The sequence below is a fragment of the Amblyraja radiata genome, chromosome 25, assembly GCF_010909765.2.
Source record: "Amblyraja radiata isolate CabotCenter1 chromosome 25, sAmbRad1.1.pri, whole genome shotgun sequence".
Taxonomy (NCBI): Eukaryota; Metazoa; Chordata; class Chondrichthyes; order Rajiformes; family Rajidae; genus Amblyraja; species Amblyraja radiata.
In genome coordinates, this window is record NC_045980.1 from 32,462,201 (window position 1) to 32,487,634 (window position 25,434).

The 25,434-nt window shown below is 42.1% G+C and overlaps 1 protein-coding gene across 1 annotated transcript in view; it reads right to left on the minus strand.

The window, feature by feature from the left end:
- The window catches only part of fam222a (family with sequence similarity 222 member A), a 111,188-nt gene extending 88,058 nt beyond the window's left edge, over positions 1 to 23,130 (minus strand). Inside the window, exon 1 of the mRNA XM_033043778.1 lies at positions 23,023 to 23,130. The gene's annotated coding sequence lies outside the window, so the exon portion shown is untranslated. The remainder of the gene's footprint in view (positions 1 to 23,022) is intronic.
- Between the last annotated feature and the right edge of the window lie 2,304 nt (positions 23,131 to 25,434).

The window sequence follows — 25,434 nt, forward strand, 5'->3', positions numbered from 1 at the left end:
GTCCATATGAACATTAAGGGAGCAGACTTGGTCTGCAAAAGACAAATGTCACCATTCACAAAATTTCCAGCCCATCATCCCTCGTTGCAATGTTCCCAGGCAAACCATCTCATTATCCCCAACTTCCCACCAGTTTTTCCAGCAATCTCCTCAACCTGTTTCCACCATCACCACTGTTGCTCTCTTGGCTCTACTTCTGCTGTATATTTATAGCATAAGCTGTGGTTTAGATGATAGCACTCTTGTCACCGAGTCAGAAATTTATAGTTTCAAATCCCACACAGATAATTCCCAGTAGTTGAAGGAGTGTTGCACTCATGGTGCGCCTTTTTTTTGGCTGCAAACAGATTCTAATCTCAAGAGTCAAATGTGTTTAATTGTCATATGTCTTGATAATGGAACAATGGAATTGTTACTTGCAGCAGCATAACACGATTGTTAACAGTACTCATAAATATATTTAAAAAAATAAGTTAGCAAACCCAATATTGGTGCAAAAATTCCAAAGCTCTCACTGCAACCAAGAAAGTTCATAGTTTAGTTAGTGTTTAAGAGCCTGATGGTTGTTGGGGAAAAAGCTATTCTTGAACCTGGAGATTGGAGTTTGCAAACTACTATACTTCCCTCCCAATGGTAGGAGTGCAATAAGAATGTGGCCAGGGTGTTGTGAATCTTTGATGTTGCTTGTCTTTTTGAGGATGCGTCTCCTATAGATCCCTTCGATGGAAGGGGGTCAGTTGATGGGCTTTCTTTATGATTGCATCAATGTGCTGCTGGGACAGAGATATACACGGGCAGTAACTTGAAGTTGTTGTCTCTCACCATCCTGTCGATGAAGATGGGTTCTTGGATCCTCATCTTCCCTTTTCTAATGTCAACAATCAGCTTCTTAGACATGCTGATGTTGAGAGTAAGGTTGTTCTATCACCATTCAATCAGATTATCAATTGTCATGTAAAGAGAGTCCAGGAGATTGAACACAAGTGTTCCTGTGCTGATGGTTATTGAGGCCGCTACTTCCTTGGAAGACTTAGGATGCTTGGCATGTACCAACAACTCTCATCAACTTCTACAGATGTGCCATAGAATACATTTTATCGGGTTGCATCACAGCATGGTTTGGGAACAGCTCCATGCAAGACTACAAGAAACTGCAGAGAATTGTGGATGCAGCCTGACCATCACATTAACCAACCTCAGTTCCATTGACACATCACATCGCCTTGGCAAGGCCTCCAGCATAATCAAGGACGAGTTGACCAAGGCCACTCACTCTTCCCCCCCCTCTCCCAAGAGGCAAGAAGTGTATGTGCGAAAACTCACACCTCAAGATTCAAGGACAGTTTCTTCCCAGCTACTATCAGGCAACTGAACAACAAGAGAGCAGTTCTAACCTATAACTACCCCATTGGAGACCCTTAGACTATCTTTGATCCGACTTTACTGGACTTTACCTTGCACTAAATATTGTGCACGTTATTTCCTTTACCATACATCTGTACGATGTGGATGGCTCAATTGTAATCATGTATTGTCTTTCCAATGACTGGTTTGCATGCAAGGAAAGCTTTTCACTGTATCACGGTACACGTGACAATTAGACTAAACTAAACCAAGGAGAAACTGCTGCCAATTCCAACTGATTGTGAAGTCAAGGATCCAGTTGCAGATGGAAGTGCAGAGGCACAAGCTTGGAACTCAGGTTAAGTGGTTAACTTTTAATTTAATGTAATTAAATCGGCAATTGAAGCTAATCTCAATAATGGCAACCAGGAAATTATCGTATCTCCTGAAAAAAAATACAGGGCTCACCTTTATTGCGCCTCAGATCAACCAATGCGACAATTTTAACTGCCCCCTCTGTACAAGGACAATTACAGGTTGGATAATGAAGAGGTTCATTGCCAGCAGAGTCTACATCCCATGAATAATTAATAAAATGTTAATTCAAAAATTGCACATCAATTTCTATTGATGGTCTTATGTAACACTAATTTCCATTTAACACTGCCTTCTGTAAAATCCTAGGGTATTTTACAGAACTTATCAAATAAAAAATAGTTCAGTGGCTGAAAGGCTTGCTCTTCTTATTTTAACCCTAGCAAAACTACATTTTCATTAAATCAGTATGACCACAAACAACCTCAAAATCTTTTCATCTCAGTGGGAACCAATACTTCAGTTTTTAATACTTTTCAAAAACAGGGAACAGCCTCACCGTTTTACAATTGAAAACTATCCCGACCCTTCCACCTCCACCAACCATCACTATGTTTTACGAAGCAGTTCAGTGGTGCTTTACTATTAAAACAGTTGACTTGACTCACCTATAGCCCTGTCACCTCCAAATCAGATTGGTTTAAGTTCAAATCTGAAACTCATCTACATTTGATAGACATTTATCAGTGGAGGGAGCAATAATTACTAGTAGACACAAAAAGCTGGAGTAACTCAGTGGGACAGGCAGCATCTCTGGAGAGAAAGAAAGGGTGACGTTTCAGACTCTTCCTCAGACTGGTTAAGGATAAGGGAAATGAGAGATATAGATGGTGATGTGGAGAGATAAAGAACAATGAATCAAGGATATGCAAAAAAGTAACGATGATAAAGGGAACATGCCAATGTAAGCAGTTTGTAGGTGAAAATGGGAAGCTAGTGCGACTTCGGTGGGGGAGAGATAGAGAGAGGGAATGCCGGGGCGACCTGAAGTGAGATAAATCAATATTCATACCACTGGACTGTAAGCTGCCAAAGCGAAATATGAGATGCCGTTCATCCAATTTGCGTTTAGCCTCACTCTGACAATGGAGGAGAAAGTGGACAGAAAGGTCTGTGTAGGAATGGGAAGGAGAATTAAAGTGTACAGGTTGGTTCACGTGGGCTGAGCGAACGTGTTCCGCAAAACGATCGCCCAATCTGCGGTTGGTCTCGCTGATGGATAAGAGTCCATATCTTTAACAACGGATACAGTAGATGAAATTGGAGGAGGTGCAAGTGAGCCTCTGCCTAACCTGAAAGGACTGTTGAGGTCCCTGGGCAGAGTTGAGGGAGGAGGTATAGCAACAGGTGTGGCATCTTCTGTGGTTGCAGGGGAAGGTACGAGTTAACCAGGGAGTTTGAGGGAATGGTCTCAGCGGAAGACAGAAAGGGATGGAGATGGGAAAATGTGGCCAGTGGTGGGATCCCGTTGGAGGTGGCGGAAATTTTGGAGGATTATGTGTTGTATGCGACGGCTGATGGGGTGGAAGGTAAGGACTAGGGGGACTCTGTCTCTGTTGCGACTAGGGGGAGGGGGAGCAAGGGTGGAGCTGCGGGGTACCGAGGAGACATGAGTGAGGGCCTCATTTAAGATGGGAGAGGGGAACCCCCGTTCCCTAAAGATTGAGGACATCTCGGATGTTCTAGTATGGAACACCTCATCTTTGGCGCATATGCGGTGTAGACAGAGGAATTGGGAGTAGAGGATAGAGTCTTTGCAGGAAGCAGGGTGGGAAGAAGTGTAGTCTAGATAATTGTGGGTTAGTGGGTTTGTAATAGACATCAATCAATAGTCTGTTTCTTGTGATGGAGACTGAGATCAAGAAAGGGGAGGGAGGTGCCAGAGATGGTCCAAGTAAATTTGAGTGTAGGATGAAAATTGGTGGTGAAGTTGATGAAGCCCATGTGTTCTGCATGGATGCAAGAGGTAGCACCGATACAGTCATCAATGTAACAGAGATAGAGCTTGGGGGTAGGGCCAGTGTACACCTGGAACAGGGATTGTTCAATGTACCCTACAAAGAGGCAGGCATAGCTGGGAACCATGTGGGTGCCCATAGCTACGCCTTGGACTTGGTGGAAGTGGGAGGAGAACTTGTTGAGGGCGAGGAGTAGAGTGCTAGTAGAGGGAAATTGGATGATTCTGCAGTCAAGGAAGAAACTGAGGGCATTAAGGCCTTCCTGGTGGAGGATGGAGGTGTCGAGTGACCGAACGTCCATAGTAAAGATGAGGGAGTAGGGGCTCGGAAAGTGATTGTGTTTCCAATAAGCTTTTTAAACAAAGTACTAGTTTGTTCCGTTCGGTGTGTCTGCCCGGCAGCATTTTAAAAATAATAAAGAACATGAACTGAAAGTTTTTGATGATACTATAGGATCAGCGCTTTCAGGATAACAATATTGTTGCTTTCATATTTTTTTAAATGATCTCATCTACCAAACATATATTCATCCTTTCATTTATACACACCTAGACCAACTTGGGAGGGCTCTGCCAAAATAAGCAGCTATCTTACTTTCCGCTGATTATGAAGCTTTCAAAGCTGTGTTGCTCTGTGGAAGTGAAGTGACTTTGCACAACAAGTAATCCTGTATGACCTCTACTGAGAGCCTCTCCTTGTGAGATTATGTGCACAGAAGCAATCCTTTCCAATACAGCCCCGGGAATAAAAGACGCATCCTGTAATTGAAGAAGTGCAATAATCTTCCCCAACAATAAATTAAAATACCCATTAGGCCAATTTCAAAAGATGTCAGCAGGCTTATAATTGTACATGACATCTTCTAGATAAAACTGATTACCATGCATGCAAATTGCTTAGCAACCACTCATTACCCCAAGCGCATAGAGCTGACCAGCCATCCATTTTCACTTTGTCCTTCTCTGCACCACCAAATACAAACAGAGATAAAAAGAGGCACAATGGCTCTTGACACGTAAATAGGTTAACACAATAAAGCCAGCTTTAGCAGGATCACTCAAGGGAAAAAAGCAATTCTCAGGCAAGCAATTCTCAGGGAGGTAATAAAATGAGGCTTTGTATGCCAGCTTCAATTCTTCACAGGCCTGACTGCCATTTGCAGATATAAATCTCACTTATTGAATTACATTTCATGAATATTAGTTGGGAGCATTTACACAATGATGTCACATGACTACAGGATTATTTACCATTAAAATGGCCCAAGTGCTATCAAAGCACCAGTCATGAGGAGCAGTCCGTGTTACATGGATGCAGACCCCAGTCCAATATTTTCAGACATATCAAATTGAATCACGAGGATCTATTCTTTGCCTGCCATTTCTCAACAGAATGATGCCCCTTGGTAATACAAGCCAAAATATCTACATCATGAACTCTCTTGACAGTCTGCTCTCTCCAACTTCTTAGACTGTTTGTCTGACATTCAATACAAGATGAGCAGAAATTTCTTCTGGCTAAATTTAGAATGACCAAACTCTTCTATCATCCTCATAAGCCTTGTTCCGCATTAACCAAACGCATCAGTGTCTGTCTCGAACCGAATCATATTATTTATTTCTCTCATATTATATTTGACCCCAATAGCTTTGGTGTCTATGCCTTTACCACAAGAGTTTATTTTCATCTCCATAACCCTGGCCAGCTCTGACCCCTGCATAGATTTGCTAAGAACAGCTTCATTAATTTTGCATTCCAGATTTGACTATTCCCAGCAAAATACAAAAAGTTGGAGCAACTCGGGGGACCAGGGAGCATTCGTGGAGGGAAATGGACAAAGTTTTGGGTCAGGACTCTTCTGCAGCCTGATAGGTGGGTGGAAAATTCTGGAAAAGAGAGGTGGGGGTGTGACAAAGCTTAGCAAGTAAAAGGTGAGTGATAGTTCCAGCTTTCTCTCTCCCCACAACCAGTCTGAGGACCTGACCCGCTGAGTTACTCCAAGGCAAATACAGGTGGGTGGAGGGGTGAGTGACAGGTAGGCGGGGTAAGTGACAAACAGCAGAGCTGAAAAGGAGACAAATGTTGTCAGATAAGTAAGAGAGGAATGAAATGTAAAGCCAGAGGGAGGGATATGGGGGAACGTTCAGGGGGAAGGGGAAAGAGCAAGGATATAAAGGACTTGTGGAACTGGAGAATGGGAAATAAGCATACTCAGGGGAGGAGGGGAAATGAGCAGGGTATCTGGGGTGGTAGGAGAAATGTGTTTACACTGGCATTGGCAGTGGGGAGGGTTGTTACTTGTTATTACTTGACATTAAGGAATTCAAAGCCCATGCTACTGGACTGTAAATAGACACAAAGAACAGGAGTACCTCAGCGGGTCAGGTAGCGTCTCTGGAGAAACGGAATAGGTGACATTTCCGGTCGAGACCCTTCAGAGTGTACTGGACTGTGAGCTACCAAAGCGGAATAGGAGGTGCTGTTCTTTGAGTTTGTGAGCGGCCTTACTCTGGCAATGAAGGAGGCCAAAGACAGAAAGGCTGGGATGGGAATGGGAAGGAGCGTTAAAATAGTTGGCAACTGAGAGCTCCAGCAGGCCTAGGCAAATAAGAGTGCAAGTGCTTGGCAAAATGGTCACATAGTTCACCATTGTAAAGGTGGACACATTGGGAGCACCAAATGCATTGGACAAAATTTGCTATTCCAACACTTTTTGGACCAGTCTACTTTGTTGCTGTATAACTGTGGTTACACAAAACACTTGGTGCCCACTTCCTAACTCACACCAGTTATTCACCCGACACACCTGTAGTTGTAGACCTACATCGGTTTATGGTAAATCAACAGTTAGAATTTAAAATGTTCACCTGTGTTTCCAAATCCTACAACAATCTCAAATCTATCCATTCCATAATCTCCACAAATCCTAGAAGCCTAAGACAGCTACATTCTTCATTTCCTGGCCCCTTAATCATCCCTGAATTTAATTGTTTCACTATTGGCAGCCACTGCTCACAGCTGCCAAGATCCTAAGCTCCATAATATGCAGTGTGCATCTTTCCTTCTTCAATCATCCTTAAGAACATCTGTTGTCTGCTCTAATAAGACCTTATGAAGCTTAATGTTAAAACTCATATGATAACCCCACAGTAAAATGTCTTGGGACTACTGAAATACTTAAACGTGTCTAGAGTACGAACATTACTGTTGAATAAGTAAAGAAGATAAGCAGACTGTTTAAATACAGATATAAGACAGGCTAGAATAACTAGAGAAATAAATAAGTCCACCTCATTATAAATGTGTGCAAACATCCAAAGGTGCAAATCATTAAGAAGATGGGTAGCATTTAAATTGTAAACAAATTTGCAAATATTCATTAGGTCAATTTAAAAATGTGTTTACTTCTGATGCAATTAAATCTACATATTTATTTAAATAGTTTGTTGCTGATTAGGGATAAAACATCAAGAACTATTTTCAAAAAAGTTAACTTTGAAGGAGATTAATGGAAATTTGAATCCAATGACCCAAGCTGAATTCAGTCTTCCTCAGATAGCTTGCCCTGAAGGAGGAAATGCATTAGGTTAAAAACAAGGTTTTTTCCCCCATACAAAGAGGGATTCAGATAAAGAGTTTCCAAACCAGAATTCATACATTTTGATATGCAAGTAATTTTAAAGCTATCAGTAGAAGGTAGACTTCCATATGCAGCAAGTACTCAAATGTCCCTGCCACATTTGCAAACATTACATAGACAAATTGGAGGAAAATCTATACACGTGTTTATAGCTATTTTTATCAACGCGATTTTGGAGATGATTGGTTTATAATATCTGATAAAGACACTCCCAAGGCCTTATAAAATAAATGCAAAGGGAACAGGAGAGATCTGGAGTGATACTTAGTGGTAGCTAAGCAGAATTCTGTGTTAGAATGTACAACATTTCGCTCAAATCAAAAGAAAAACAAGTGCATTTGTAAAATGCAGCCTCTTGAGACTGCAGATGATGGAATCTTGAGTTAAAAATAACCTGCAGAAGGAATTCAGCAGATCAGGCAGCATCTGTTGAGCGAAATGTACAGACAACATTTCAAATCAGGAAAGACACAATGCTGGTGTAACCCAGCGGGTCAAGCAGCATCCTTGAACTACATGGATAAGTGATACCCTTTTGCATGTGTGTCATTTTTTTTTGCAAACCAACATCTGCAATTATTTGTTTCTACATTTCAGATCAGGATCCTTCTTCAGCCTAAAAGGGTCATGACCCAAAACATTATCTGTCCATTTCCCTCCACAGATCCTGCCTGACTCACTGAGTTCCTCGAGCAGTTTGTTTTTCTATTAAAAAAATATCAGCATTTATCTCACACTTGCCCCTGAAGTCCTGTGACTCTCCCAAGGCAAAGCCAACACCTGTGATGAAAGCAGAGTTCAGAAACACTGATTAGCAGTCGACAGAGTTCATAGTTATAGTGTGGACAGGGAGGCACTAGAAGTTGAAGCTACAATGCCCTCCATAATGTTTGGGACAAAGGCCCATCATTTATTTATTTGCCTCTGTACCACAATTTGAGAATTTGTAATAGAAAAAAAAAAAAAAAATCACATGTGGTTAAAGTGCACATTGTCAGATGTTAAGGTCATTTTTATACATTTTGGTTTCACCATGTAGAAATTACAGCAGTGTTTATACATAGTCCCACCCATTTCAGGGCACCATGTTTGGGGCGCAGCAATGTCATGTAAAATAAAGTAGTCATGTTTAGTATTTTGTTGCATCCTTTGCATGCAATGACTGCTTGAAGTCTGCGATTCATGGACATCACCAGTTGCTGGTGATGCTCTGCCAGGCCTGTATTGCAGCCATCTTTAGCTTATGATTGTTTTGGGGGCTAGTTCCTTCAGTTTTCTCTTCAGCATATAAAAGGCATGCTCAATTGGGTTCGGATCGGGTGATTGACTTGGCCACTCAAGAATTTACAATTTTTTAGCTTTGAAAAACTCCATTGTTGCTTTAGCAGTATGGTTGCGATCATTGTCTTGCTATAGAATGAACTGCCGGCCAATGGGTTTTGAGGCATTTGTTTGAACTTGAGCAGACAGGATGTGTCTATACACTTCAGAATTCATTATGCTTCTACCATCATACCATCAATGAAGATAAGTGAGCCAGTACCTTCAGCAGCCATACATGCCCAGGCCATAACACCCCCACCACCGTGTTTCACAGACGAGGTAGAATGCTTTGGATCTTGCGCAGTTCCTTCTCTCCTCCATACTTTGCTCTTGCCATCACTCTGATACAAGTTAATTTTCGTCTCATTTGTCCACAAGACTTTTTTCCAGAACTCTTTTAAGTACTTCTTGGCAAACTGTGACCTGGCCATCCTATTTTTGTGGCTAACCAGTGGATTGTATCTTGCAGCATAGCCTTTGTATTTCTCTTCATCAAGTCTTCTGCGGACAGTGCTCAATGACAAATCCACACCTGACTCTTGAAGAGTGTTTCTGATCTGTCGGACAGGTGTTTGGGTATTTTTCTTTATTATAGAGAGAATTCTTCTGTCATCAGCTGTGGAGATCTTCCTTGGCCTGTCAGTCCCTTTGCGATTAGTAAGCTCACCAGTGCTCTCTATCTTAACGCTGTTCCAAACAGTTGATTTTGGTAAGCCTAAGGTTTAGCTGATTCTCTAACAGTTTTATTCCTGGTTCTCAGTCTCATAATGGCTTATTTGACCTTCATTAGTACAACTTTTGGTCTTCATGTTGATAAACAGCAATAATAGTTTCCAAAGGTGATGGAAAGACAGGAGGAAAGACTAGGTGCTGCGGGCTCTCTTATACCTGCATGGAGGCAATTAAATACACCTGAGCAATTATAAACACCTGTGAAGCCGTGTGTCCCAAACATTATGATGCCCTGAAATGGGGGGGACTAAGTATAAACACTGCTGCAATTTGGTGAAACCAAAATGTAGAAAAATAGCCTCTATTAAAATCTAACAATGTGAACTTTAACCACATGCAATTTTTTCTATTACAAATCTCAAATTTGTACAGAGGCAAATGAATAAATTATGGGTCTTTGTCCCAAACATTATGGACTGCACTGTATAAAACACTAGCCTCCATCCTTTTGTGATCACTGAGTATGTATTTAAATACTAATAGTTTCAATCATATTATATCTTTCCTTTCAAATAAACTGTTTGCAACTTATTCATGAACTATGATTGGATACCTGACTAAAGTAAGTGAATTCCAAATCTCAGTCTGAGACAGAAATATAAGCAGTTCAGTAAATGCATTAGTTATCACAAAATAATAATTTGTATCAGAGCTTGAGAACCAGGACCATGGATCAGAGCTGGATAGATTGTATTTCAATCTTATTTTACACGAAGTTGTATTTATTGTAGTACTTTTCATTACTGTACACATACTGTTTTCTTTGCAAGCTTCATGTGAAAAAGGTAATTGCACCGCAATGTATACCACATTAAATGCATCTGAAACCGAACTGACCATAAACTCAGCTTGAATGGAAAGACATGCTCAGACAATTATATTTCAGCGAATACATTTAAAATACAGAAAAATGATGTAAAGATTCATTACTTTAGGACAGTTTTTATTTGGTTTACGCCAAAGAATGTACAAAGGCCAAGTAAATTAAGTAGCAGAATACTGGGGCATTCCAAATAGACAAGGCCTCAGCGCCTCTACCAACAACTTGGTGTCTTTTTTTTTGGTTTTACTTTTCTTTATCAATTTTCATTGCTTGCCTTCGCCTTAAGATACCAGCTCCTTATTGGGTCAATATATATCAAGACGTGCCCATTATTAACAAGTGAGCCCTTGTGGTGAGTGGCAGCAGGCAATTTGTTGATAGCATTGTACTAGTACATCTTATCCTTGTCATGAATATCAATCATCATCAGAAAGCTGGGCCTAGTTACCTAGAGCCTTAGAAATTCTGTGGCACATTATTTATGCTGCAGTCACATCTGCAATAAATTAAGCATATACTAAGTACCAATCAGGGTAATAAGATAACCACGCCTAACTAAAGAACATTATTCTTAATTGTATAATTGTCCAAGGTTTAGGCAAAAGAGGGAAAAAAAGGCAGGGATTTGTAGGATGAATGTTATATTGGAAGCAAAAATCACAATCAGACAATCACAATTCTTAACCATCTGTACAAATAAAACTTGTTTTCAATATAAAATTAAAAAAAACAAATCAAATTAGAACACCTAAAAACTGCAAACATTTGAAACTAATTGATTAAAATAGTGTAACTTAATTTCTTCCTTACAGCCATACAATGCTTGTTCATATTTTCAGGCGTATGGTTTTTGTGCCAAACCTAACATGATCCAATTCAAGAGCAGATTCCCCAGTGTAAAGACAGAATATTCCCCACAAATTTCTGGTCTGTAGTTGGAGCTCCATACAAAGAACCGTGGTAACGTGTACAAGTGAAATTACCAGCGAATTCAGCACACTCCCCTTGGCATAGGATTCTCAGAAGCTGTTGCAGTTACGCTGAGAAACAACAGCAGAGCTGTGGGGAACTGTTGGCAAAACTCAGCAAAAGCTGATTATAGCTTATTTGCTACACGTCTCACCATACAATTCTCACCAATTGCAAAATTTTAAAAGTCCAGTTCCTGGTTCAATAATTAAAAAATCGATTTACATTACAAAGAGAGGTGAACTCCTTCTTTAGAGGTATATTCTCCTTACACATCCATATTATTCCTTGGTTTGTAAATTCGAACCCAAATAACACTCCGGAATCAGGCATCTTACTTGTATTTTTCAACACATTGCAAAGTAGAGGACAAGGCCAGGTAAGTTTATCCCTCACATTTGTCCACTTCTACCAAATGTCCCAGACCTACTTGACAGTTATGCCTTTCAGGATTATTTAGGAGTTCTACCCAGATCACATTCTGTGTCCTTGCTACTTTCATTGCTTCTTCCAAGTGTTGTTCAAAATGATGAAATACGGATTCAGCTTAAAGCTACTCCGTCTCTACCTGTAGCACCATTTCTGGTGGTTCTTCGATTATTGAACAAGTGATGGCTGTTGATGGAGACACAATTTTTTAAATTTAAAAATAACTAGGCCTGTATGGACCAAGGGCCATAGGACTAGAGGCAAACAAGGATTCATAGTATGTGCAGGAAGGAACTGCAGATTCATAGTATATGGACAGACGATGGTTACGCAAGCCCAACCTTTTAATGGTTTAGATTGAAGGATAACCAAAAGAATATTGTAATTGTCTGGATGTAATAAAAACCTTATAGTTACAGGTCGAGATGGTCTGAGAGGGACAAGAAAGGCTAATATTGCTAGAAGCAGGCAGTCTTCATGATGACGTTATGGGTAGTAACATACAGCCCTCCGCTCGCTCTGCAGCAACCCAGACATTATAATCAAACCCGCCGAGTGAGGTGCCATGGTAGTCTGGCGCGCTGACCTCCGAGGCCAGGCGACAACTCTCAGACAGAGATGGATGATCAGCCATGATCACAGTGAATGGCGGTGCTGGCTCGAAGGGCCAAACAGCCTACTCCTGCATCTATTGTCTATTGACACCTCCTCCTACTTATCCTTGGGCCATGATCCCACAGACAAGCACCAGGCCTTAATATCACACATCATTTCAGATTTCATTACTTCAGGCTGTCTGCCCTCCAATGCCTCCATCCTTATTGTTTACCAGCCCTGCACAGCCCAATTTTATCTTCTCCCAAAGATCCATAAACAGAACTGCCCTGGCAGACCCATTGTTTCTGCTTGTTCATGTCCCACTGAATTAATTTCCACACATCACGACTCCATCCTATCCCTCCGGTCCAATCCCTCCCTACCCATGTCCAAGACATCTCATGTGCCTTTCGTCTCTTCAATGACTTCCGTTTTCCAGGCCCCCACTACTTCATCTTTACTATGAATGTTCAGTCACTCTAAACCTCCATCCCCTACCAGGAAGATCTTAAAGAACTCCGTTTTTTCCTCGACCGCAGAACCAGCCAATTTTGGTCTACTAACACTCACCTCCGCCTAGCAGAGCTTGTCCTTACCCTCAACAACTTCCCCTTCGACTCCTCCCACTTTCTCTAAATCCAAGGCATAGCTATGGGCACTCGCATGGGCCCAGTTATGCCTGCCTCTTTGTAGGGTACATAGAACAATCACTGTTCCAGTCATACACTAGCCCTATCCCCGAACTCTACCTGCGCTACATTGACGACTGCATCGGTGCTACATTCTGCACCCATGCGAAACTCACTGACTACATTAACTTTGCTACTAATTTCCATCCTGCACTCAAATTCACTTGGACCATCTCCTACATCTCACTACCATTTCTTGATCTCACTGTCTCCATCACAGGAGACAACTATCAACTGACATCTATCATAAACCCACTGACTCAGCTATCTAGACTACACTTCTTCTACCCTGCCTCCTCTATTCCCTACTCCCAATTTCTCCGTCTACACTGCATCTGCGCCCAAGAAGACATGTTCCATACCAAGTCATCGTAGATGTTCTTTCTTTAGTGAAAACAGGGGTTCCCATCTTCCATTATAGACAAGGCCCTCACTAGGGTCTCCTCGATATCCCGCAGCTCTGCTCTTGTTCCCCCTCCCCCCATTCGTAACACAGCAGAGTCCCCCTTGTCCTCACCTTCCACCCCATCAGCCATCGCATACAGCATATAATCCTCCAACATTTTCGCCACATCCAACAGGATCCCACTACTAGCCACATCTTCCCATCTCCACCCCTTTCCACTTTCTGCAAATATTGCTCCCTCCACAACTCCCTGGTCAACTCGTTCATTCCCACCCAAACCACCCCATCCCCAGGTACTTTCCCCTGCAACCACAGGAGATGCAACACCTGTACCTATACCTCCCCCCTCGACTCCATCCAAGGACACAGACAGTCTTTTCAGATGGGGCAGAGGTTCACTTGCACCTCCTCCAACCTTATCTACTGTATCCGCTGTTCCAGGTGTGGACTCCTGTATATAGGCGAAACCAAGCACAGACTCAGCGATAGTTTTGCTGAACACCTCCGCTTAGTCCGCATAAACCTACCTGATCTCCTGGTTGGTCAACACTTTTAACTCCCCCTCCCATTCCCACACTGACCTTTCATTCCTGGGCCTCCTCCATTGTCAGAGTGAGGCCCAGCGCAAATTGGAGGAACAGCACTTCATATTTCGCTTGGGTAGCTTACAGTGGTATGAACATTGACTTCTCTAACTTCAAGTAGCCCTTGATTTCCCTCTCTCTCCCTCTCCATTCCCTCCCCCTTCCCAATTCTCCGACCAGTCTAACAGTCTCGGACTACTTTTTATCTCTATTTGCTTTGTTGTTACCTTCTCTCAACTAACAATGATCTATTCTACATTTTCCTTGATCTTGATTCCCTTGGTCCTGTTTCCACACTACGCACTTCCTTATCTATGTCCCACCCACAACCCTGACATCAGTCTGAAGATTGACCCGAAACGTCATCCATTCCTTCACTCCAGAGATGCTGCCTGTCCCGCTGAGTTACTCCAGCATTTTGTGTCTATTTTCGATTTAAACCAGCATCTGCAGTTCTTCCCGACACATTTTATCTGCAGTTCCTTCCTTCACATGATGCCTGGTTAAACTGATCTCATCTCCCTGTACATGATCCATATCCCTCTGTTCCCTCAACTTCCATGTGTCTATCTAAAAGCCTCTTAAACATTGCATCTGCCTCCACCATCCCTGGCAATGCATTCCAAGCCCCCACAACGCTCGGTGTAAAATATTTGCCCTGCACATCTCCATTAAACTTCCCCCACTCTCACTTATAGCAATACCCTCTAGTGTTGGACATTTCTACCCTGGAGAAAAAGGTTCTGACTGTCTACCCTAACTATGCCTCTCATAATTTTATATACGTCTATCAAGTCTCCCCGCAACCACCAACGATTCAGTGAAAACAATTCAAGTCTTTCCAACCTCTCCCTGTAGCTATAATCCAGGTAACATTCGGGTAAACCTCCTCTACACCCTCTCCAATTTCCCTCACGTCTTTCCTGTAAAGGGACGACCAGAACCGCATGCATTACTCCAAAGATGGCTTAACCAAAGTCTTATAGAGCTGCATCATGACTTCCTGACTTTAATGCCCCTAGCAATGAAGGCAAGCATTCCATACGCCTTCTTTACCACCCTATCAACTTGTGCTGCCACCTTTAATGAGCTCTGCACATTAATGCTGTTGAAGCTTCATGTAGAAACAAATTCTGATTCTAAGAATGCTTCCTTTCATTGAACTCAAAACTAAATTATGTTTTAAAAAACTTAAGTAGGAGAGATTCAGTCAGTAGATCTGCTGCCAAAGTCAGGCACTTTATGACTGGAGGCACCTGTTTCTAGTAAGGCTGTTACAAATGATTCAAACATTATGCTGGAATATAGGACAGGGCTTAGGTCAAAGTGAGTGACTCAATCCTTAATACAAAGTTATTATCCAGCATTAAACCCAAGAGATCATTTAGTAGAGTCATTAATACATGCTGCAGCAAAATCTTAACATCTTCATTTTATGAAGCTTGTGTATTCTTGTGAGGGTATTCTCTGTAACAGTTCATTACCAAATTTAAAAAATGTAGGTAGCTTTAATTCTATTGCCAATGATTGACTACCGTCACCTCTAATAGAATGTTAAATTTCAAGAATGTATCATAGGAAGCAAACATAGAGCATAGGACAGAACAGCACAAGAAAAGGCCCTTCGGCTCACAATGTCTATGCCGAGCATGATGCCAAGATCAACTCTTATCTGCCTGCACATAATCTATATTCCTTCATATCCATATGCCTACCCAAAAGTCCCTTAAATGCCATTACCGTATCATCTCTGCCTCAACCACCACCCCCAGCAGCCCGTTCCAGGCACTCACCATCCTGTTTAAAAATACCTGTCCTGCAAATCTTAAAACTTGCCCCTCTCACCTTAAAGCCATGGTCTCCAGTATTTGATTTTTCCATCCTGGGAAAAATGTTGCGCCTCTATTGATAACTCTATCAGATTTCCCCGCAACCTCCGGCATTCCAGAGAAAACAATCAAAGTCTGTCCAACTTCTCCCTGTAGCAACATTCTGGTAAACCTCCTCTGCACCAAAGTCTCCACGATGGAATCAATACAAAACCTCATCACTGTGTGCTCTAATACATAGACTCAATGTCATTTTAACAACAAAAAAAACAAGAATTATTCTGCTGGTCAGGTATCATCTGAGGAGAAAGAAACAATTAATTGACTTGCTTAAAATTGAGCATTTCACATTTTCCTCCAGATTCACAGCATCAGCAGTTTTGTTTTAGTTTTCAACATCAAACTGAATTAACTTTACTACAATTTCTATCAACTCCAAAGTTAATTCTATTTCTGTAATTTAGCCAGAATGCACCGTGATACTAAACATCACTTTTCAGCCTCAGTTCCCATCCATTTAGATCCCATGCAGCTTTGCTTGATACGGTTATAACTCCCACCTTAGCTCTCTGCCCAATAGGATCAAATTAACAAATTCACAACAGTTTGCTATTCAAAATATGCTGATAGGAAATCTAAAGAACAGTTAACAATGGGAACAGACTTTAAGACAATACAAACATCAATTGGCCACACATGGCAGTTAAAATGTACTTTGTTACATTTTATGGTGTGTATGGGGCATGTGAAGTACATGGCACAATTTTAAGAGATTAAGAAACAGAGACAACTCAGGATCTATGTGACCAAATCACTTGGTAGCAATCAAAAAGACTGTTAAATATATAGAATCCTGAACATTAATAGAGGAAAACAATGTAAGAGCAGGGAACATCTGAAGGGGATCATGGGGTCCCAGAAAGCAGCAACACAAGTTGATAGAGTGGCAAGAAGGCATAGTATGCTTACATTCATCGGTCAGGACATTGAGTATAAAAGTTAGGAAATCATTTTGCAAATTTATAAAACTTTTGGAGTATTGTGTGTTGTCCCCATTTGAGTGTTGTCCTCATTGTGTATTGTCCTCATTTGGAATATTGTGTGCAGTTCCAGTCCACTATTACAGAAACAATGTGGAGGCTTTGGAGAGGATGCAAAAGTGGTTTACCAGAATGCTGCCCGATGACAGGGCGTTAGTTATAAGGAGATGTTGGACAAACTTGGATTGTTTTCTCTGGAGCGTCGAAGGCTGAAGGGAGATTAGATATAAATTAATAAATGTATGGGGTGCATAGATAAGATAGACAAGTCAGAATCTTTTACCCAAAATGGAAATGTCAAATACAAGAGGGCACAGTTTTAATATGAGAGAGAAAAAGTTTAAAGGAGGTATGTGGCGCAGTTTTTTTACACGCACAGTGAGTGGTAGATATCTGGAACCCACTGCCAGGGATGGCAGTGGTAGCAGGTATGATGGTGGCGTTTCAGAGGTTTTTAGGTAGGCACAAATATATGCAGAGAATAGAAGCATGTGTATCACGTGCAGACAGAAAGATTAATTTAATTTGGCATCATATTTGGCAGAGACGTCATGGACTGAGGAGCCAGCTCCTGTGCTGTACTGTTCTATGTTCCATGTTCTAATATGGAGATTTATTATATTTTTACCTTCAGATGAGGTGCTTCATCTATCTAAAGAAACTGACAATTGCCTTAGAGCAGGCATGGTTAACGAAAGAGTTCAAAAGAAAACATCAATAATGGTTTCCACGTTAACTTTAAGAAGCTGTCCCTTGTACTGGCAGCCAGAACTGAAACCAGAGGGCAGGCATTTAAAGTAATTGGCAAATAAACTATAGTTGACATTTTTTTTATTTTTTAAGTAAGATGCTGAGAGCAGGAATCCTATGCATGGAATCAGATTTAAATTTAACATACATAATAGCATTAGTTAAGTACTTGAATGATAAAGATTTACCTTTATTTAGAAGCAAGGAAGTCTAGATGCTAGTTTCCAGAAAGACAGAAAGTGCTGGAGTAACTCAGCGAGTCAGACAGCATCTCTGGAACATGGATAGATGATGTTTCGGGTCGGGTCTGAAGAAGGGTCCCAACCCAAAACATTGTCTTTCCAGGTTCTCCAGAGATGCTGCCTGCTGAGTTACCCCAGTATTTTTTTTTACCTTTATGTAACTCCTTACATTAGCACAGGATGTGTCAACTCATTTTAGAACCTATTAATTATTTTGCAACATTGCAAAATCATAAGAAATCTAACCTGTGCATTGAAGTGTCTCACACAACACTATGATAATAACTAGACAAAATAGCTTCTGATCTTGCTTGAAGTATAAATATTGTCTGAGCTAAGTTTGCTTTACTTCGAAATAATTGATATTTTACATCTATTTAAGAGGGCCAACAAGACCTTGTTCAATCTCTGGAATACAATTCGAACCCACAACCTAGCAATTTGGGTAAAAGTGTGGCATCTGATTTATAGCTGTCACTTCTATCGACCTAGTTGAATGGAGCAAAAGTATAGAATTATGGGGTAAAGAGTACTGGAAATGGAATTAATTGAATAACACTTCCGAAGTTAGCACTGGCAACTTGGTCCAAATGCGAGATAAATCAAGAATAAAGTTTCACATATAAAGTACCTTTGATCAAAGATGGAGGCATATGTTTATGGGAGGTTGAAAAGTAGTCTTTTATTCAGGAGGTTTGAGTAAACTATTCTTATATTAAAATCTCTTGGGCAAAACAAAATAAAATTGCAAGCATATCATTAAGAACAAATTAGATTTGACAAATACAAGTTTAAATGTTGATCATGGACACCATGACTTCACTTTAATATATCCACTCAAATCATAATGTTATATGTGAAATACTTTATTTTTAATGTTCTCATTTAAGGCATCACAAAATATAATTAAATAGCAGTGGACAAAAGAGATAAAGGATGCCTCAAAGTATAATTGGTAGAAAACACTTGATACCTGCAGAATCCATTCAATAGTTAGCCAGTTACAAAATAAAACACTTGTTGATCAAGAGAAACACATTGCGAAAAAAATTAAACTTGTGAGGTACACTATACCACAGATTACCAAAAAACTACCTCTGCCTATGGCAAACCTAGCCATAAAAGGTTAGTGTCCATATTGTAAGCAGGGCACAATAAACCTACCAAGCTGTAACATTGATCTAGAAAGAGATTCAAATAAATACATTATTTATACAATTTTTGAAGTGTCAGCCAATAAAATATCAAAATAAAAGACAAATTATACCGTTTTAAAACAATTTCCTAGAATGGGTGAGTAAAACATTCTAAAAAAACTCTTGACTGCAGAAAGTTCGAGTTAAAACTCTTACTGTCAAAAGATTTTTCATAATTGATGGGAACACCACCATCTGCAAGTGCCATTAACAATCCTGATGTTGTGAGTACTTTCACTATTACTGGATTCTAACAATGCCGTGGAAACCTTTTTGCATCAAGTATTGCGACATTTGAGGGGTCAGGTGACCTATTCCTAATTTGTTTTCAAGGCAGCCACCACTTTCAAGGGTGAAGAAGGATGGGCAATAAATAATGTGCTTGCCAATTATATCCACATCGCCCCCGAAAAACTTAATATACTCCCGGGTCTATTTCTGTAATATTGTAATGCAAATTAAACCACAGTGGTAATAAAAATATTTGCTAGACAATAGATTCACAAGCACGAGCTGCATTCCACTGGGAAATTGTTTCAAAAGCAGCTTTGGATACAGATCTGTAGTCTCCTGCATTTCAGTGGCTGAGGGTTAAACTCAGAACAGACAATGAAGGGACATTTAGTAACCAAATCACCATTCCTTCCACCTCCCCCAACTTCATTAGCCCTGATCCCCTTTCCCTCCCACGGCCTGCAGTCAGACAGGGCTATTCAATCAAGGTCTTTAATCAATATTACTATAGTATGGGAATAGAAACTATGGGCGGGGTGGAGACACTTATTTTAATAAGGGGTTTATTGACACTGAGCATCTTCTCTGGAGTTTGACAAGTTGTAAGAAATAAATGTAAATATTGACGATAATTTTAATTTAAGAGACACCTCCAGTTGAAGAAGTCTAAAAAGTATGTAACGGTCAAGAGGTCAAAAATGCTTGTTTTACATTGAGCTACCCAGTAAAGAAAGAAACAAAAACGTTCTGAAGCTATAGTTCCCAACTTTCATAAAAATAACAAAGTGCAAACAGCTTTTAAATGCAGGGCCAAAATAAAGATCACAATGCATTCAAATATAATTGTGTAAACTAATTTCATAAATAGATCTGTAAACCCTTCGCTTTTGTTGCATCACCCCAAAATAATTAATCAAAACCGTCAAATCTCCTCAATTTTTCAGTGTGACAATCCCAAGATTGAAGATAACAGTACAAGATATGAGGCGTAGGGAGATAAAAAATGTTCCTCTACCCTTTTATAAAATATTATTTGTACCACATAACTCTTTGGGCACATGCAATTCCACTGACATAACATTCTAGCAGATTAATTGTCAACTGGGCTCTGTACTGAATCAGAGAACACAAAGACTCAAAAATAAAATGAATACTTTCATGTTTATTTATATTCAAGACTACTGTTATCTTTGAAATCTGTCATAATCTGTAATTTATGGATTTTATATACAAATGGAAGTATTTTTTAATATTCAGATGCTATAATCTAAACATGTAAATTTAAGAGGCTTGTGAATGCATTGAAGTTTAAACTCAAGACTCCTTCCTCAAAGTTTTATTAAACCTAAACTATATTGATTAAAGAAGGTAAAATTTGATCCGTTCAATTCTGAATTCAGAGTAACAATATAAATTATTTGCAATTGAAAGGCAAACAGCATATGTACATTGCATTTGTCAACCAAACCAGAGGATAAAATTACAGCCTTTCACTTAGTCACAGATATCTATTTAAACGATTCTCCAGTCTCAGAAATGATAACGTGCCTCAATAGGTAAAGATAACTTTAAGGTCACCGTTGTTAAAAATCAAAACGACCATTATGTCTGTATATACTTACAAAAAGATGTTGGTATTGAAATCAACATAAAAATTATTGACATTTTAAAGAGAGAAACACCGGGTACATTTTGAACGAGCTCTTTAATCTGATCAGTGAAAATGTTGTCTGCTGTTCTCACCTAATGGCTGTAGAAGCCGCTTCCATCACATTTTAAAACAGTGCTACCCACTAGACTAAGAAATAAAAAAATTCTGTTTGAGCAAATCCATTAAAATGCAAAAAATTATCTCATGCAATTTTTTCCAAAAAAACATGATATTGGATGAAAACGCAATCCTGAGGAATTGTAGTTTTTTTTAATACTAAATTATTTATAATAATTAACACCAACATTTGAAAAACATTTTAAAAATACGATGTATTTTACAGACAACTTATCCGTTGATTGAAATCAAAACCTCTAGCCCTTAATGCCCTAGCATACTTCCAGTGTTGAGTAACTTTACTGTAACAGGTAAATATAAGTTAAATATTTCAATAAGCTTTGGATTAAGGCGTATTTCACGAATGTTTGCCCTTTAAAATGTGCAATAGATAGATTTGCAATGAACTCACTCTTCACGCTATAACTGGATTAAAAAGATATTCTTGAAAAAGGGAAACGTCGGGGAACATGCGTGAAATCACTGACAATAAAGCCAAGACTCAGTCGAAGTCGGAGCCATAAACAAATGCAAACAAGTCGTCTATGGCTAAAATATAAATAAAACAAACACAAAATCGGGAGGAGGAGACAATGAGGATAAAAAATTTAAAGAGACTTAAAACACTATAACATACACAAAAACCTACACCATTGCACCCTATGTGTCTGGAGGTCTCGATCTCCCTTTAAAGTCATAAAATTACGTTTACAAAATGATCCTGAAACGCTTCGCTGAAATCACCGCCTTTCACCTATCGATCAAGTCGCAGTCAATATTGACCTCAAGGGGGAAAAAAATCGCAAGAAGGTAAATGATGGAAAGGGTAGTAACCTCATTTAGCAATGACACGATTTCGATCATACGAAATGCAGTTGTAAGTAAATTAAAACAAAATGTTTGAAAAACTAGAATTTACATTTTACAGCTACTAAGCAACCTATTTTAGCTTCAATCATTTTTTTGCAAAATGTTGGTTATTTATGATCGCATGGCGGCGGGAATAACGTAATTCACGCTTTAAAAATATTCAACCTATTAAACTTTGTATCCATCTGGTCTATTAAATTATAACCTTTGGGAGTGGGAATGAAACTGGATATAAAGGAAATACCGCTGTAGCTTGCCTTATTCCCTATTCCCAAGACCAGCAACAGTAGTGAGAGGCATCCAGATTGATAATTGTTAATATTAATTCCAGACAGCTCCCTTTCGATGCAGCTGGAGATATAGATCGGCAAATCCACAACACATGAAACAATAAGTAAGTCTGCCTCAGTCAGACAGACACATACTCTGGACTGCGGAACACGAGTGCAAACTGACAGCAGGGTTGAGGTCCGAGGGTTTTTTTTATTTGTCGTATACACGTTTTAAAACAGAAACGAACCGGCTCCTTTCCCCCCATTCCTCTCCAGTGATGCTGAGTTACTCTAGTATTTTGTGTCTACCTTCGATGTAAGCCAGTATCTGCAGTTCCTTCCTACACATCCTTTCCCCCTTTCTTGTCCTCCACCTTAATCGCCCACGGACCACTCGCGTTTGCTGGGAGCTGTAACCCCCCCCATAACTTGGCCGTGCTTTCTCCATCAGTCGCCGGTGCAGTCACCTCCGTTGCAGCCTCTGCAACCGGTTCGCACTCCCTCCTTCATCATCAACGCCCTCCTCCCCTCGACCGGGACCGCTCTCTCCCCCCCTCCATCGCCCCCAGTTCGAGCTCGACATCATCCTCTCCAACCCACCGGCCGACCGGCTCCAGCTCCCGTTCAAGCCCGGCCGCCTTCAACCAGCCGCCGGCTCGCCCTCAGCCGCCATCCGCTACTCAACCCCCGTCCCCTCGGCCTCGCCTCCTCCCCTCACAAAGCTGCCTCCAGTCCCGGTCGCCCTCCCCGAAGAGGGAGAGACACACACAGAGAGAGAGAGGACAGAGGTGCCGACTTCACCGACGCCGATCAGCTGTCAAACCGCAACCAACCTTCCATCAACCCAATACCGCCTCACACACACACTCACATATACATTTTAATACAGCCAGCAGCGGCGGGGAAGGATAAAGAGGAGAAAAGATTAATATAAACTGCCTCCCACACTCACCTGCCCTCTTGGATCTTTGTTGCGGCGCTGAGGTGCAATGTGGGCGGCGAGGGCGCTTGCAGCAGCCCATTGCACTGACTGGCGCAGCCGACTGAGCGCCGCACGTTAGTTGGCGAGAGAGAGACGCCGCTGCTGGCGGGGAGGGGCGGGGCGGGCAAACAGGGCGGCTCTGCGCCTGCGCAGAGGGGCGGCCACCCCCGCGGCGGTTGGGGGCGGACTAACGGTTCGCTCTCGCGAGCGAGCGAGCGCGCCGCGCGGTGACGTAGAGAGGGAGGGAGAGGTGGATGGAAGTGAGCGGGGAGTCCGCGCTTGCGCGCACGCCTTCCCGCCTGTCGCGGGCGCGCACGCACCACCTCCTCCTCCTCCCGCCAGTCGCGAGCCTTTGGGCGCGAGCGCAGCAGGTGCGAAGCGCCCGCTCCGGGCAAGAGGTCCGTCGACTCCTGTCAGGAGTGGGGGAAACAAAGTCATCGTTCAGGGTGAGGAGAGGAGAAAAACAAGAGTCAACGACTGAATATAGACACAGAAAGCTGGAGAGAAGAAATATTGTGATGTTTTGGGTTGAGAGACCCTTCTTCAGACCCTAAACGTCAACAATTCCTTCTCTCCAGAGATGCTGCCTGTCCCGCTGAGTAAGTGAGTTACTCCAGCTTTTTTTTTTGTCTATCTTCAGCTTAAACCAGCATCTGCAGTTTAAACTGAAGAAGGGGTTCGACCCGAAACGTTGCCTATTTCCTTCGCTCCATAGATGCTGCCTCACCCGCTCAGTTTCTCCAGCATTTTTGCCTACCTTCGATTTTCCAGCATCTGCAGTTCCTTCTTAAACATCTGCAGTTCCTTTAGATTCGATTAGATTAGATTAGATTCGTTTTATTGTCATTCAGACCTTTCGGTCTGAACGAAATTTTGTTTCCCTGCAGTCATACATATAATTTTTAAAAATGGCAAAAACACACAATCAACACAAATTTAACATCCACCACAGTGAGTTCACCAAACACCTCCTCACTGTGGTGGAAGGCAAAATCTTAAAGTCTCTGTCTCTTCCCCCTTTGTTCTCCCTCTGCGCCGAGGCGACGGTTCAAACTCCGCGGGTGGTTGCTGCCTCCGCCGCAACTCCAGGGCCGAGTCGGGTCTCCGCCGCTGCTGCTGCTGCTGCCGCCACCGCAGCTTCTGTGCCGAGCCGGGTCTCCGCTGCCGCTGCTGTTGCTGCTACAGCTCCAGGGCCGAGTCAGGTCTCCGCTGCCGCTGCTGTTGCTGCTACAGCTCCAGGGCCGAGCCGGGTCTCCGCTGCTGCTGCTGCCGCCACAGCTTCTGTGCCGAGCCGGGTCTCCGCTGCCGCTGCTGCCGCCGCCACCGCTCCAGGGCCGAGCCGGGTCTCCGCCGCCGCTGCCGCCGCCACAGCTTCTGTGCCGAGTCAGGTCTCCGCTGCCGCTGCTGCCGCCGCCACCGCTCCAGGGCCGAGCCGGGTCTCCGCTGCCGCTGCTGCCGCCACAGCTTCTGTGCCGAGTCAGGTCTCCGCTGCTGCTGCTGCCGCCGCCACAGTTTCGGTGCCGAGTCCGGTCTCCGCTGCTGCCGCCGCCGCCGCCACAGTTTCGGGGCCGAGTCAGGTCTCCGCTGCCGCCGCTGTTGCTGCTACAGCTCCGATGTCGCCAGCTCCGCCATTAGGCCTCGGCGCAGACGGAGACGGGGAATACGACCGAAGAAAAAGTCGCATCCCCCGAAGGAAGAGACCAAAACATGTTTCTCCCACCCCACCCACACACATACACAACTTAATAAAACAAAATTAACTAAAACATGACAATGAACAAAACGAAAGAAAAAAAACAGACGGACTGCAGGTGGGCCGCAGCTGTTAAGCCAGCGCCGCCATCTTCCTGCACAAGAGTCAACGACTGCATGTATTGGAAGGAACCGCAGATCAAAGTCAAAGTGCTGCCTGAAACCTTTTTTTCCCTGAGGCTGTGCCCCTCTGGCTTTAGACTCTCCCACTACTGGAAACATCCTTACAGAAGGACCTGGATGCTCTCTGTGAGTGGGGGAAAACCTGGCAGATGTCATTCAATACAACCAAATGCCATACCATGCATGTCTCCTACAAGATGAAACCACTTTTCTCGGAATACAACATGGGTAGCCATACATCGCTTGCTGTCGATCATCACCCATATCTAGGAGTCGAATTAAGCAAAGATTTAAGTTGGGCGCTGCATATTAGTCAAGTGTCCAACAAAGCAAATAGAACTCCTGACCTACTCAAAAGTAATTTTTACCCATGTCAACTCAACTATTGAGTTCCACCCTAACATCAACAGAAGGGTGATCCGGACTGGTGATGAAGCAATAGTTTCATTCATCATCGTTGAAAACATTAGCGACGCAGTGGTGCTGGTTTTCAACGGGAACGGTGAC